We start from the raw sequence: 14891 nt of genomic DNA, 5'->3' as shown, positions 1-14891 counted from the left end.
ATCAACTGGAAAACAAAAGATGAATTTATATACAACTTTGTTTTACAATCCATCTTGCATTTGCCTTTACAAGGATCTTGGTTTTCCTTTAAGCCTTTAGGTTGCCATCTGGTGCTCTTTCATTTCAAGCTGAAGGATTTATTTGCACATTTCCTGCAGGTTGAATTTTAGATCTTCTTTGTCTGGAAATGTCATACTTTCTTGCTCACCTTTGAATGACAGTTCTGCTGGGTATAAAACACTTGACTGACAACTATTTTCAGTTACCACTGGTTTCTAATTTCTGAAGTTTCTGTAAGAGAACTTCTGCAATTTTGAGTATTTCAGGTGTGCAACAATCGCTTTGTCTTGTTGACTTCATATTATCCCTTTAATTTTAGAGATTGACTACAGTGCATTTCATATTGTGTCAACTTTAAGTTACTCTACTTGAGTTCATTATGTTTTATGGATGTTTACTATATTGACTAAATTTGTTAATATGAACCACTATTTCTACAAATAACCCTTTGTCCATGTTATTTCTTTCCATGCTAGCCCTGGCATGGTGTTTATATAGAACTACCTGCTGGTGTTTCATGGGTTCTTAAAGATTAATTCACTTTTTAAAAAACTTTTTTTTTGTCTTTTAGATTTGATTGTCTTTGTTTTGATCTTTCCCAGTTCTTTAGTACTTTTTGTTTTGTTTTGTTTTGTTTTGTGAACAGTACTTTTTAGAATATGATCAGAGGCTGATTTTCATTAAATTCTTCTAATGACTTTTAGTTTCAGTCAGTGTGGTATTATTTTATTCATAGACTTTCTTTTTTGGTTGCTTCCTTAGTTCTATTTTTTGTTCAAAGTATCATTTTGTTCATGGACACTTTCTTGACTTTTATTTTTTTTTATTGCTTTGCTGAAAGAAATCCTAGTTTCATTGATTTTCTGTATTGTTCTCTTTTCTCTTTGTGTAGTGATTTCTGATTTGACATTAACTTACTTACTTTTGTTGAGTTTGATCAGCTTCTCTTTTAAGTTGTTTTAACTTGAAGTTATTAGCTTGATACTATTTTCTTTGATGTAGGTATTTAATGGATTACCTTCAACAGTCACTAGACAAGGAATTCACAAGACTTGTATATGTTTTTTTCTCAGTCAGTTGTTTTATACTGTATCTTTTTTTTTTTCTTGACCAATGAGATTTTGTGCTTAGTTTTTTATTCAAACACCTAGGAATTTTCTAAATACATTTCTATAATTGATTCATAATGACTTATTTTCAAATGATTCAAAATGATTTATTATATTGTAATTACAAAACACATTTTATAGGTGTTCATGGCTTAGATCATAATGTATCTTGATGTATGTTATGTGTGATTGAGAATACATGTTTTAGTGTACTAATTGGAGGAATGTAGTTTAACAGTCAAATAGATCAAATTTAATGATAATGGTGTATATATATTCTCTGTACTTAGTTGTAGTGGAGAGTTGGTGCTACACAGCTTTGTCTTTGGATCAAACATGAGCATCTGCACAGGAGCCATCTTTGGAAAGACACACACACATGCTTATTTTTGAAATGCCTTGGTGACCTCAAAGGCTGGGCACTCTTAAACCTTCCCCTGCTGCCTCTGGCCCAATTGGGGAAGTGGCAAGTGGCCACTTATCTAAAATCTCACATGGCTTTTTGGCCTTATCTCCTATTGTTTCTGAGTCCTATCCTATTCCCTGAGTTATGGCAACTCTTCTCCATTCCTCTCTGTGTCCTAGCCTGCACAACACTAAGGGTGCCACCCCAAGTCCCTTTTCCAACAATTAGCCACTGGCATCTTTATTGATTAATCAAAAACCAATTGGGGACAAGGACCTTTAGCATTTGAGTAAGCACATTCCTGGTTGAATCAAAGCATCAGAGCCAGTCTCCAACACTTAGTAATTCCTAGATGCCTTTCAGTCTACTATTGAGAAGGTGATGCTGGACACAATGAGAAGACCAAACCTAAGGAAAATAGGTATAGAAGAGGTTCCCAACATAAAGGGCCAGTAAATATCTCCAACAAAATTATAGAAGAAAATTTCCTTTACCTAAAGAAAGAGATGCCCATGAACATACAAGAAGCCTACAGAACTCCAAATAGATTGGACCAGAAAAGAAATTCCTCCTATCACATAATAATCAAAACACCAAATGCACAAAACAAAGAAAGGATACTAAAAACAGTAAGGGAAAAAAGTCAAGTAACATATAAAGGCAGGCCTATCAGAATTATACCAGACTTCTCACCAGAGACTGTGAAAGCTAGAAGATCTTGGGCAGATCTCATACAGACCCTAAGAGAACACTAAAACTCTCAACTACCACAGAAGGAGAAAACAAGTTATTCCAGGACAAAACCAAATTTACCCAATATCTTTCCACAAATCCAGCCCTACAAAGGATAATAGATGGGAAACACCAACACTAAGAGGGAAAGTACATGTTAGAAAAAGCAAGAAAGTAATTTTTCAACAAACCCAAAAGAGAAGGTAATGCTGAAGTAATTTTTAAAGACATGCCCACATTTACATTTCTCATTGCCATTCTATCAGTTTTTGCTACATATATTTGAAATCCTAATCACATGCATACATTATGTTATAAACAATTAACCCCTTTTCTTCAAAGCACAATTTCCTTTACTGAAAAAAAATTCTGATTATCTTAATATAGCCATAGCAGCTTTCTTTTAATCAGTACTAACATTGTATTACTTATTTCAGTCTATTATTCTTAAGCTGTTTTTCTTTATTTAAAACTTTTAATTGTGAATATGAAGTATGTGTGTGTTTATGATGTGTGTGTGGGGGGGGAACATGCATGTGTTATTGGAGACACATGTAAATCAAAGCTCAACTACTGGGATTCCATTATTTCCTTACACTGTGGGATCCAGGGATCCAACTAGAATCATGTCTTGTGTCTGCAGATCTTTCATCTCTGAACCCATTGGCATCCTTCTAAAGTTTAATTATTATAGGCTATAAGTACTTAGATTTTGTTTTATATTCGATATGACAGCATTTCTTTTACATTATATGGTGGTATTATTTACATTTAATGTGACTATTAATTTTGTGAGATTTAAATGTTATTTTCCTTATTATTTTTCATCATCTTATTTACAAATAATTTCAAATAACAGAAAATATACATGTACTTACCTATCAGTTCCCATCATTAACTAGCATCTTTCCTTCATGCTGGCTCATGCTTTCACCTTCTCTCATTATAATTCTGCTGAAACACTCTTTGACATGGTTCTGGTATGCAGATCTGTATGGCTGCTATTCGGGCAACAAATTCTTTCATCTTTAGCTTTTGTATTTCTAAGGCACATTATTCTTATTTTTGAACAATATATTGACCCGGTACATAAATTTGGGCTGACATTTTTCTTTGTTTTTCAAAATGCTGCTCTTTTACTTGCATTGTTCATGAAGAAAATTTTGCAGTAATTATTACATTTTATTCATCTATATATTGTTACTGTTTTTCCCCTTTTGGATGGTTTTAATATTTTCTCTATTGAGCAGTTTGACTATTACATGACATGGCTTAGGGTAGTTTTCTTCATGATTTTCTGTTCAGGGATTTCGTTGAACTTCTCATATACATGTTTTCTTTCACCAGTCACATTTAAACCTGTATACTCACCTTTTCTTCACATATTTTCCTACCTGCCTCATTCTGAGGATTAAATGAATTTTTCATTAACTAAACTTTCTTCACACTCCAACAATGACATACAAATTTTTAAAATCATTTTTTCTTTGTGTTTAATTTTTAAAATTTTAATTTCTGTAGGTATAAGTTCCCTAAAGAGTAACCATTAGTCTAAAAATATTTTAAAATTCACATTAAATTTAGCTTACATTTGGTCTAGTTTTCTTAGTAACCATAACTCTACGCTTTTACTACTTTTAATGAATAGACAGACTCTCACTATGTAGCCTGGGGTATAAGCACTACCCCGGATACGTGAACTTCAATAAATAAGGGTAATTTCATACAGTCCACAGATAAAACTCTATGGAAAAGCAAAGATACTGAAATGTGTCAAGGGAATAATTCCAAATATGTAAACATAAAGATGCAAAATAAATAATGGGCTTAAAATACATCATATTTTTTGCATAATACTTTGTAGTTTAGGGGGCATACCTGTTAGAAAGAAGATAGTATAAAAATAAGATGATAATAAGATCTTTTCAAACAAAAAGCAAATGTGTTTTACTTATGTGCCTGTTACTATGAGTGGGTGTAAAGTGTGGCATATGAATCTTGTCATACTGGAGGAATGATAATGGAGGATGCATAGCCTTTTCCTTATTTTTAAAAGATTCTCTACAACGTGAAGAATATATGATAACCTCTGTAAAACTATCTTCTGTTGTGCAGACTTTCAAAGAAAGGAAAGCTGGCTTGTCGACATTTTGTAACTAGCAAATGCAACCGAGGGAAATGATATTGCCTGGACCCCAGAGTGCCAATCACAGACAGAAATAGCAAAAATCTCACAGCCAGGGTCAAGGTTAATTAAGACATTGCACTTTGAACAAGTGACCTTGGAGTAAGTGTAGTGACAAGGGATTATCTCCAATTAGTGAATTAATTCTGAAGACAATTACCTACGCATGGATTATTTTGGTTTACCATGAGTAAAATTTACAGATCAGATGATGGCACAAACAACAAACAGGGGGACAGATGAAAGAAAGAAAAAGAAAAAAAGCCTCTTGCAGGGGCATGGATGAGAAAATACAGTTAATTGCTGTAGACTACAATTTCTGTTAATACCTTAGTAAGAATAAATTGAAAGCAATACAGAAAATGTGATTGTAAAAATTGTGTACTGTCTCTATAAGACAGTTGGTGTATTTTTTTTATCTGCACAAATTGTTTAGCAAATCAGATATATTATTTTATATAAAGGCAACCTTTTTTTTCTGTGTCAAGCAATATTATTAGTTTTACAGAAATTATTAGTAAAATAGTAACCTTCAAGTAGGGCCTTAAAATGGTAAAATTGTGGGTCCAACTGATACCCTTTAAAAAATTTGATATTTAAATAGGAATATCATGTTAATTTATACACTTGTCCACATATACCGTTTCACTGATAAAAGGACTGCAGATGGCTAGCTCTATTCTGTCAGATCCCATGGTAATCACAATGTCAGGACGATCAGAAAGGGCTTTGGGATGATTACCAGAAAAGGAGAGCGTTCACTCAGAGGATTCCTACGGGAAGAATTTCAGAACTTCTCATAATACTGACTCAACTTTATATCACCCTCTCCATCAACAAATGTACATACATACACAGTGCTGATGGGAGTGCTCTGGTCTGAGGATATGATGCTAAACAAACAGCTATGGTCTCTTTCTTCAAGGAGTTTTAGCCTTTTGGGATGTTGTCCATAGACAGGAGCTTGGGAGTTGCACTATGGTCGTTACATGTTTTAAGCAAGGTGGAAAAAACAAAAATTTGAAATTTGTTCATTATTACTTTTTATTTTTCTTTTTACTTTGTGTGTGTGGTGTGTGTGTGTGTGTGTGTGTGTTGCTAAGGGTAGTGTTCTGCCATTAATTTGAACACTTAGCCCCCTGACTTATTCTTATAATATTTACTAAAGACTTCCTTTACTTAGTTTTGATTATATTATGAAATATTCTAGAGAATTAATAATGGGAGTGAGGAAATCAACTACTGCAATGTTCAAAACAAAAATGAAGACTATGAACTGAAAATGAGGTTAAGGAAAAATAGGCTTTGAGGTGAAATTAATTGGTCATGGAAATGGAAATGTGGCAAGAATGAAAGGTGAAAAGGCTCAAGACTGGGAACCTCTTTGTACTGAAATAAAAAATAATAATAATCAATCTGGAGGTTCCTCAGAAATTTGTAAATAGACCTACCTGAAGAACTAGCTATACCTCTCTTGGGCATATATCCAAAAGATGCCCCAACACAACAAAAGGGTACATGCTCCACTAAGTTCATAGCAACCTTATCTGTTATCATCAGAAGCTGGAAACAACCCAGATGTTCCACAACAGAGGAATGGATACAGAAAACATGGTTCATTTTCACAATGGAGTACTATTCAGCTAGTAAGAATGAGTATATCATGAGTTTTGTAGGCAAATGGATGGAACTAGAAAATGTCATGCTGACTGAGGTAACCTCAACCCTAAAGGATATACATGGTATGTACTCACTAATAGGTGGATATTGGAAAAAAAATACAGAATACCTAGGATACAGTCCACAGAACTCAAAAAAGTTAACAAGCAGAAGGGGCCAAGTGAGGATGCTTCAATCCTACTTGAGAGGCAGATGAAAACAATCACAGGAGGCAGAGCTAGAGAGGGACCTGGGTGGGAGAAGGACCTGGGAGGGGAGAGGGAGACAGGAGAGAAGCCTTGAGGGCCAGAAAGAATGAATGGAAATATGCAACCTCTAGGGCATGGGAGGTGGGGGTTTCTTCTAGAAAGTACCAGAGACCTGTGAGGTGAGAGACTTTCAGGACTCAATGATAGGGACTTTAGATGAAATGTCCAACAATGGGGAGAGGGAACTTGTAGAGTCCACCTCCAGTAGAAGAAGAGGGCATCCAGTGGAGGGATGGGGTTGCCATCCCACAGTCAAAAACTCTGACCCAGAATTGTTCATGCCTAAAAGAACTGCAGGAACAAAAATGGAAAAGAGCCTCAGAGAAAAGATGCCAAATGATCAGCCCAAGATGCATCTCAAGGGAAGGCTTCAAGGCCTGACACTATTGCTGAACTATGATGTACTTATGGACAGGAGCCTAACATGGCTGTCCTCTGAAAGGCCCAACAGCAGCTGACTGAAACAGATGCAGACACTTACACTCAACCATTTGACTGAAGTAGGGGACCTCTGAGGTTGAATTAGGGAAAGACTGGAAGAAGCTGAGGAGGAGGGCAACACCATAGGAAGACCAGCAGTCTCAACTAATCCAGACCCCTAAGATCTCTCAGACACTGAGCCACCAACCAGACAGTGTACACAAGCTGGTCCAAGGCCCTAGACACATACACAGTTGAGGACTGCCTGATCTGGCCTCAGTAGGAGAAGATTTGCCTAATTGAGGTCCCAGGGAGTGGGAAGGACTGGCACGGGGGGATCCTCTTGGAGACAGGGGGAAGAGGAATAGGATGAGGAGCTGTGGGAGGGTGGGCCAGGAGGGTGGTAACAACTGGACTGTAAAAAAAAAATAAAAGTAATAGTAATAAAATAATAATAATCTTAGAACATTTAACACTGCAATCAAAACAAGATACAAGACTAGACACTTACTTGTATGAGTCAACACTCATTTAGCAACATTTATCCACCAAGGAGGAGGAAGAGGAGGAGAATGAAAAGGAAAAGGAGAAGAAAGACATAAACACGCAGAGATGTTCTTGTTATAGTGGGCAAAATAATATTTTACATTTTTCCTTGAAGAACAATGACACTGAAACTGAGAAACTTCACAGGATTTTAAGAGAGTAACAAAAAGAAGATACCCAAACTGCAGAGGTATCTTGAGGATTTATATGACTTTTCTTTTATGTTAAAGGATAATTATCATTTTGAAACTGGGTAATGGGTGAATTCCAAAAATATAGTGAATAACCTTCCCTGGAATTGTGTAACTTTGAGTGGGAAGCAATTGTCAGTCACAGGTAGTGTTCTGCTGTCGATTGAGAATTTCCTAACTCCTTGTCTTTGACTACCCACAGCAAATAATGAGGAAGTCAGCAGCTTCCTTTTTTGGTCACCCCCTGTGTCTCAAGCTTCTCTAGTGGACTTGTTCTTACCAGTGATGGGTGCATAAACCCAGGCTTCTGCTGTGTGAGCTTCTAGAGAAGTCCTTTCTACATGACAAGGGAGATGAGCTACCTCTCCCCTCCGATCCCTCTTTTCTTTGTACTCTTAGACTCTCTCTTTCTTCCCTCTCTCTCTTTCCTTTCTCTCCCTCTTTGTCTCTCTGTCTCTCTCTCTCTTTGTATTCTTTATCTTGTTCCATTCTGAGAATGTTTTTACTTCCTGCCTGTGTCCTCTGACATTTGACCCTTGAGCCACCATTGAACTTTAATAATATTGCTTGTGTGTCTCCATTCAAATGTGACAATCCTGATATTATATGTGTTTGGGGTAATACTTTATTTTCCACTATTATAGCAGAATACTTGATGTTAGATAATTTTATAGAGAACAGAGATTTACTTTTTTCACGGATCACGAGACTTGATCATGAGTCCAATTCAACTACATATAGTGAGAGCTTTCTTGATATGCTCTAACATTGTGAATAAATATGTGGAAGATGAAAGTGATTGGCTTGAATATTCTTGAAGGCTGCTGTGGTCTGATTCTCAAACAACCCCAAAAGCCTCTACCTAAAAACACTCTTTCACTGAAAGTTCAAATTATAAATCACTCATTTAGAAGGCACATTCTCGTCATGGAAGACAATAAAATGTGGACAAAATGGATGCACTATTTCTAAGTGTCAACATAAAAAAGTACTATAGAATCACAAAATATCCCCAAAGTATTTGATGACACAAATCCACAAGTTACTTCTTCCAATGTTATTATTTTAAAAATACAGAAATAGCTTTATTTTTTAACGTATAGTTGTTAGGATTTTCTTCGATGCATTCATGTTGTTCATAGAGTTCAGATCACCTGACTGTCAATTTAAAAAGGAAAATATAAAGCTAGGCAGTGGTGGCACATGCACTTGGGAGGCAGAGGTGGGCAGATTTCTAAGTTTGAGACCAGCTTGGTCTACAGAGTGAGTTCCAGGACAGTCAGCACTACACAGAGAAACCCTGTCTTGAAAAAAAACAAAACAAAAAAAGGGGGGGGGGGCAAAATGTATGACAAAATAAAATGAATATAGTTGAGCAACCCAATTTAAGTGAAAATTTGATGTTATGATCTAATAAACTAGATTTTTATTTGTTTATTTGTTAAGATGGGCTCTTCTTGCACTGTTGACTAGGCTGGACTCAAAACACATAGTAATCTTACAGCCTCAGGCTTCCCAAATATATGGATTACAGGCATGAAACATCTTGTCTATCTAACAGAGTTAGATTTTTGTAGTTATTTGGGATGCAGAGAATTTTCTTAATAAACAAGGCACTATGTCATAGAACAAGGGCCCAGGCAAGTTCCTTTTTTCTAAGTTATTTTCAAACTTTGCTACTCTAGGTAAAGTTGTCTTCAAGGTTTGTAACCTGTGGTAATCACCAACTACATCCCCGAGGTTCCTGTGAGGCTGACCATGTGACCCACATGAGGCACTCACAGCAGAGACCTGGGACAGCCTAAGCAGGAGCTAACTAGCACAAATACTAAATTCCCATCTGAAGTGAGAAATTAAAAACTCCAATGTATACAAAGTAGCTAGTAGATCTATATCACTGTAATCTAATCATCATGCTACTATAAAAACAGATGCCGGGAACTGACTCTGGGAAAGTAGTTGTTTATCCTCTTCCAAACAGAGCTGCTGATAATAGAGGGTTTGCAGCCAAAAACAAAAAAATGCCCACCATAATATTTCATAAAATAGTTTGGATAATAACAGAGACTATTCTTTTTGAAGTCAAGAACTGAGCATCAATATCAAGAGTACATAAAGAAGCTTCACGGTTTGCAGAAGAATTTGAATAAATGTCAGGTAGGACTAGAAGCAAAGATTCAGATACTCTCCAGATCATAGAGAAGATCTTCTATCTTCTGTGTTAGTTTTTTTGAGAATTATTTTTTTATCTATGTCTGTCTGATGTATATGTGCTTGTGTGGGGGTGCCTGCAGAGACCAGAATAAGGCAATGGATTCCCTGGAGCTGGAGTTACTGGCAATAGTGAGCCTCTATATACGAATGCTGGGATCTAAGCTGGGTCCTCTGGCAGAACAGCAAGTGCTTCTAAGTGCTGAACCATGTCTCCAGCCCTTTTTCTAGCCTGTGGTGTTACAGGATAGCTAAAGTCAACTGTGGATTCTCCCATCTTTTGGACACATTCCTAACCTACATTTTCAGCCTTAGACAATTAGACAAACAGCTTTTATAGCTGTAGGTATTAGCAGCTGTGCTTCTAACCTGGTCCAGTAATCCAACAGGAACTCTAAGACTCCCTGGAGGGTTTAAGGATACACACTTGCTCCACTAAGACCTGAATAGTTTTCACATCACAGTCTCAGATCCAATACAGCAGGAGGTCAAGGGATGCAGGATCCTGAGAGCAAGCTTTAAGAATCTGGCTTGGCAGCATTCTCTAGGTTGCACTTTTCTCTGCTATCAATTTGGAAGGCAGACCAGTAGGTGACTTTTGAGGAACTGCAACAGGTCAAGAGAGAAAGAGTGCCTGCCAATGTATATTGGCTAATTGGCACAGGCAAGAGACTAACTTTTACTCCCTAAATCTCCTAGATGGTGATGTTTACCCTGTACTTCACAAGCTACCTAATCTTGACTCAACCCTTGTTACAGGGTGGCCTAACCCTCTTTTCGTCATTTAAGGAAGTTACACAACCCAAACTGGCTCTGTCAGATCTCTACTTGAAGTCTAGGTAACAATAACAAAATAGGTTTTGAAACCTCAAGTACAGAGGCCATGATATAACCTCCTTTCTTGCCTGCTGGAGATGGGCAAAGTGCAAAGGAACAAGTACAGAGGGAAGTTGGAGAAGACCTCTGAGATTTGCTGGAGATGGGAGCAGAAAGGAGGGCAGGTAGTCTGCTGCAAACTTGGGGTGAGACTGGGGTCGTTGGATCTGGGGGGAGAGGAAGGAGAGGTGAAAGTCTACAATTAACCTACCCATATCCCTGTTAATTTTCCCCTCCCTCCCTCCTGGAAGTTTGGAAATAAGGACAGCTCTAAGGCTATTCTCGGTCCTGTGTGGTAGGAGCTATGGGAGACTTCACTGGCTAGGAGACTGCATTGGCAAAGCCCCAGCATCTGGGGACAGGAGCACAAGACACCAAGAAGTAATCAGCACATCATAATCCCCAGATAATGCTCACAGGGGCGTCTCTACAAGTCTCTCATGGACTCTCTTTAATTTGCCTCATTGAGAAATTATTTTCCTGAAGAAGTCGAAGTCCACACAATGCCACTTAATCATTAACTAGTCTGTACAGAGTAGGGTCTGCCCACTTAGAAAGAATGCAGAGCCTTAAGTGAGTGACTTGTAAAACAAATTAAGCCAATATGTTGAATTCTGTATGTAAGTTATCAGTTATGTTCATCAACTTTTTAATACCCATTACTTTTCAACATCTCTTTTAGTATTACTAAGCAGTAATAATCTAAGGCCAAACTCAGAAATAGGGCACATGTTTTATGGTGAATTTGTGGTGGTTTGAATAGGTATGACCCCCATAGATCCATGTTTTGAAAGCTTGGTCCATAGTAGGGGCACTATTAAGAGGTATGGCCTTGTTGGAATATGTGTGTCACTGTAGAGATGGGTTTTGATGTCTCTTGTGTTTAAGCTATGTCCAGTGACAGTCTCCTTCTACTGCCTGAGGATCAAGATGCAGAACTCTTAGCTTCTTCTCCAGCTCCATGTCTGCCAACCTGCCGCCTTCTTTCCTGCCATGATAATAATCGAAGCTTTGTCTTCCCACTTTGAGTCACAGGTGGAGCGAAGTCTGTGTGGTAAAACAGGTTATGGTCTCTAACAAAGTGTTTTTTTTTTTATTCTTAGGAATATATAGTACCATTTAGGGTATTTACATAGTTAAAAACTGTTATTAAAAAATAAAGACAGAGGCAAGACATCTTGGTTCCAACCTTTAATCGCAGCACTCTAGAGGCAGAGGCAGGTGGAGCTCTCTGAGTTTGAGGCCAGCCTGGTATATAGAATGAGTTCCAGGACATCCAGGACTACACAGAGAAAAAAAAATCATCATCATCATCATCATCATCATCATCGTCATCATAATGCAAACACAGACTCTAATTTGAGATATACTTCCAACTTTTTTTTAAATTAACATTAAGTTTCTTTGTGTAAAAAAAAATTCTTTGTACATAATAATAAAAAAAGATAAGGCAGGGTGCTCAGCCTGTCAGAAGAAGTGTCAAAGACCATCAGCAGCCTCTGTCCTTCAGGGCTCAGACAGGGTGTCACCATGGCAAAGGCTTGGGATGCTCAGCTCGGAGAAGCAGCGAAGGCTCCTTCCGTGGCAGCCACTCACTGGTGGCTCTTAGAGGATGTAGAGGAGGAGGTCAGGAGGCCTCTGCCTACTTCCCAGTTCTAATTTAGAACATGTCATTGTGCCTTAAGAAAAGATGAGCCTACCCACCACAATGGTCTTCATGTCCTCATATGGCTCGGCAGACCGTCTCAGAATGTTGTCCATCCGTCCGATGGCACTGTACTGGGCTTCCATATTGAGGTATGACATTCTTCAAAAAGAAAACCAGTAAATACAAGTTTATAATTCCTCCAATATTTTAGATCTTTATTGGTTAATAGAAATGAAAATAAATGAAAGCCTATCCATGAAATAATTCAATGCTGAGTCTCACTCTACATGTTTATTTTTAAATCTTAGTAACATTTGTTATAGTTGATTCACCCTTATTTCATCTACGTGTTCAGCTTTTAGAATGTTACACATTTCTGACTTTTCTGATGTCGTTGGTTATTCATTCACAGGTTCTTGCTGATGTGATTTAGAATATTCAGTCTCTAAAGTTTAACAGGTACCAGAGCTAGTTTTTGGACTTCCTATAGAGCTCTACACAGCACCCTGTAACTCAAACTATCTCTATTCTTTTAGAAATCCACAACTTAATTTGTATTGTTATATAAATGAAGGAGAAATAGGATAAGAAGAGGAAATAAACATGAAAAGGAAGGAAAGGAAAGCAGTGATAAAAATTAGGAGGGATGGAGAAAGAAGAGAGAGGAATAGGAGGAGAAGAGAGAGGAGGAAGAGGAAAACATAAAACTGAAGTCTTTTTAAGTGGACATCATAATACTTAGTGGTACATGAGGAAACTATTCACATTAAATCTCAGGAAAGGGCCATTCAAAGGGGACAGGAAACAGTTTCTGGCCTTCCCACAGAGATGGGAACACTGCCAGTTCCCACCTGGCAAATGGACACACATCCAACTCCAAGCACACTGGTGAAATACTCAGAATGCTCCCTTAGGGAGCAGAGGGTAGTCAGCCCTGAGCTAGGCACTGATGTGGTCTAACCCGAGAAGTCTCTAAACATACTCAAGAATATAAAACTGTTTCTCAGTAACTACATTCTAGAGTAAAGCTCAAGAATTTGCAGGGATATAAAGGCACCCAGCATCCAACCAGATCGATTTAGTTTAGAATCAAGGAAAAGTCAATCTCATAGATGAAGAAGAGAAAAGAAATAATGGTCCACAGTGAGAAAGATAGAAGATGGCTCAACTGGAACTGATCCAAACTGATACTGATGGTGGAATTAGCAAGTAAGAATTATTATGAATACGTACCATCTATTAAAATGTAAGAGAGAAAAACAAATGTGCAGAGATGAATATTCAAATGACTAAAGTAAAACTATTAGAAGTTCATTCTGTAGATCCAAAGTAAGCAGCAGCAGCAGCAAGTGCCAGGGGCCACGGCCAGGGGCCACGGCCTAGCACCACTCACTTGACCTCAGTAAGAACTTAGTGGCATCTTCCAGCATACCACTGCGTAAAATCAAAGTACACATAGTAAACATGTTAGCAGAAAATGCACCATGTGCTTTAGTAATGTAAAGAACTTATTGACTTAATTTTGAAAAATTCTGCATGAGTTCATCTGTCAGAGGAAGCTCTGGTAATATTTTCTTCTTGAAACATCCTATGTAACTGGCTTCTTGTTCTCTATTCACAGCTGAATGGCCAACAACAGTTTCTCTTTTTTTCCAGGCCCAGCTTCTCCCTGAGCCGTCTGCAGAGAGGTCTGGATATCACCGGAGACAACTGAGAAAGCTGTATGGAACCAAAACAAAAGTTCACTTTTTTTAAATGTGTGCATTTGTCTGCATGTACATATATGTATGTGCATTGTATATGTGTGGATGCTGGGAGCTAAATCTGAGTCGGATGAAAAAACCCAATATGCTCTCAACCTCTGTGGTATCTCTCTAGCTCCTCCCTTATTTAAACTACTCACAGGGGATAAAGAAACTGTTTTCCTATCGGATGGATTCCTCGCCATGTCATACTGTTAATACCTTTGAAGAAAATTAAATATCAGTAGCAGAGGAGGAATATCGCCATCTGATTTTGTGGCTTTGCTCCATACTAGGAGGAATGTGTAATATTCTCCCTGTTTCTAGCACATAACCAAGTTTCAAATACTCAGTGTTCTATCCCACCAGGATTTCTAATTCAGGGACAGTTTTAGTCTTCCAGGGTTGCTGGCAATGAGTGGATGAATGTTGGTTTTTCACATTGGCTGAGGAAAGGCTAAACCCAGTCCCTGCTGGGGCCTGAGAACACATTGCAATGTCCATGACAGACTTCACGACAAAGAATTAATTCCCAAGCCAGGTGCTTTCGAAATAAAAAGAGTGACGTTAAATTGAATAAAATCCATCACACCAAGTCATCATAATGGGAATTTCTGTGTAAAAAGTAAAATTTACGAGTAATTAATTTTTTCAAGTGTATCAAAAAATTTCAGCTGTCAACATCCAGTTTGAAAGTTACGCCAAATGACGAAGTCCGATAAATAGAAAACAGTTTGGAGGAGCTGACAATATGGGGGGTGGTTTGTGGAGACTTTGGCAGTGCACAAACACCAAGCCCCCTGCGAGCCCCTTTTGAAGAGAGAGAAAGTGTGTAT

At 37.8% G+C, this 14891-nt stretch overlaps 1 long non-coding RNA gene across 1 annotated transcript; it reads left to right on the top strand.

Moving 5' to 3' along the window:
• Positions 1–12048: 12048 nt before the first annotated feature.
• On the top strand, positions 12049–14320 carry LOC116070363. Its single transcript, XR_004110367.1, has 2 exons — positions 12049–12462; positions 13970–14320. It is a non-coding gene; the product is annotated as an uncharacterized LOC116070363 (long non-coding RNA).
• Positions 14321–14891: the final 571 nt, after the last annotated feature.

This window comes from Mastomys coucha, unplaced genomic scaffold, assembly GCF_008632895.1.
Source record: "Mastomys coucha isolate ucsf_1 unplaced genomic scaffold, UCSF_Mcou_1 pScaffold1, whole genome shotgun sequence".
NCBI classification, from domain to species: Eukaryota; Metazoa; Chordata; class Mammalia; order Rodentia; family Muridae; genus Mastomys; species Mastomys coucha.
The sequence above is the reverse complement of the archived record's forward strand: the minus strand, read 5'-3'. Positions and strand labels throughout refer to the sequence as shown.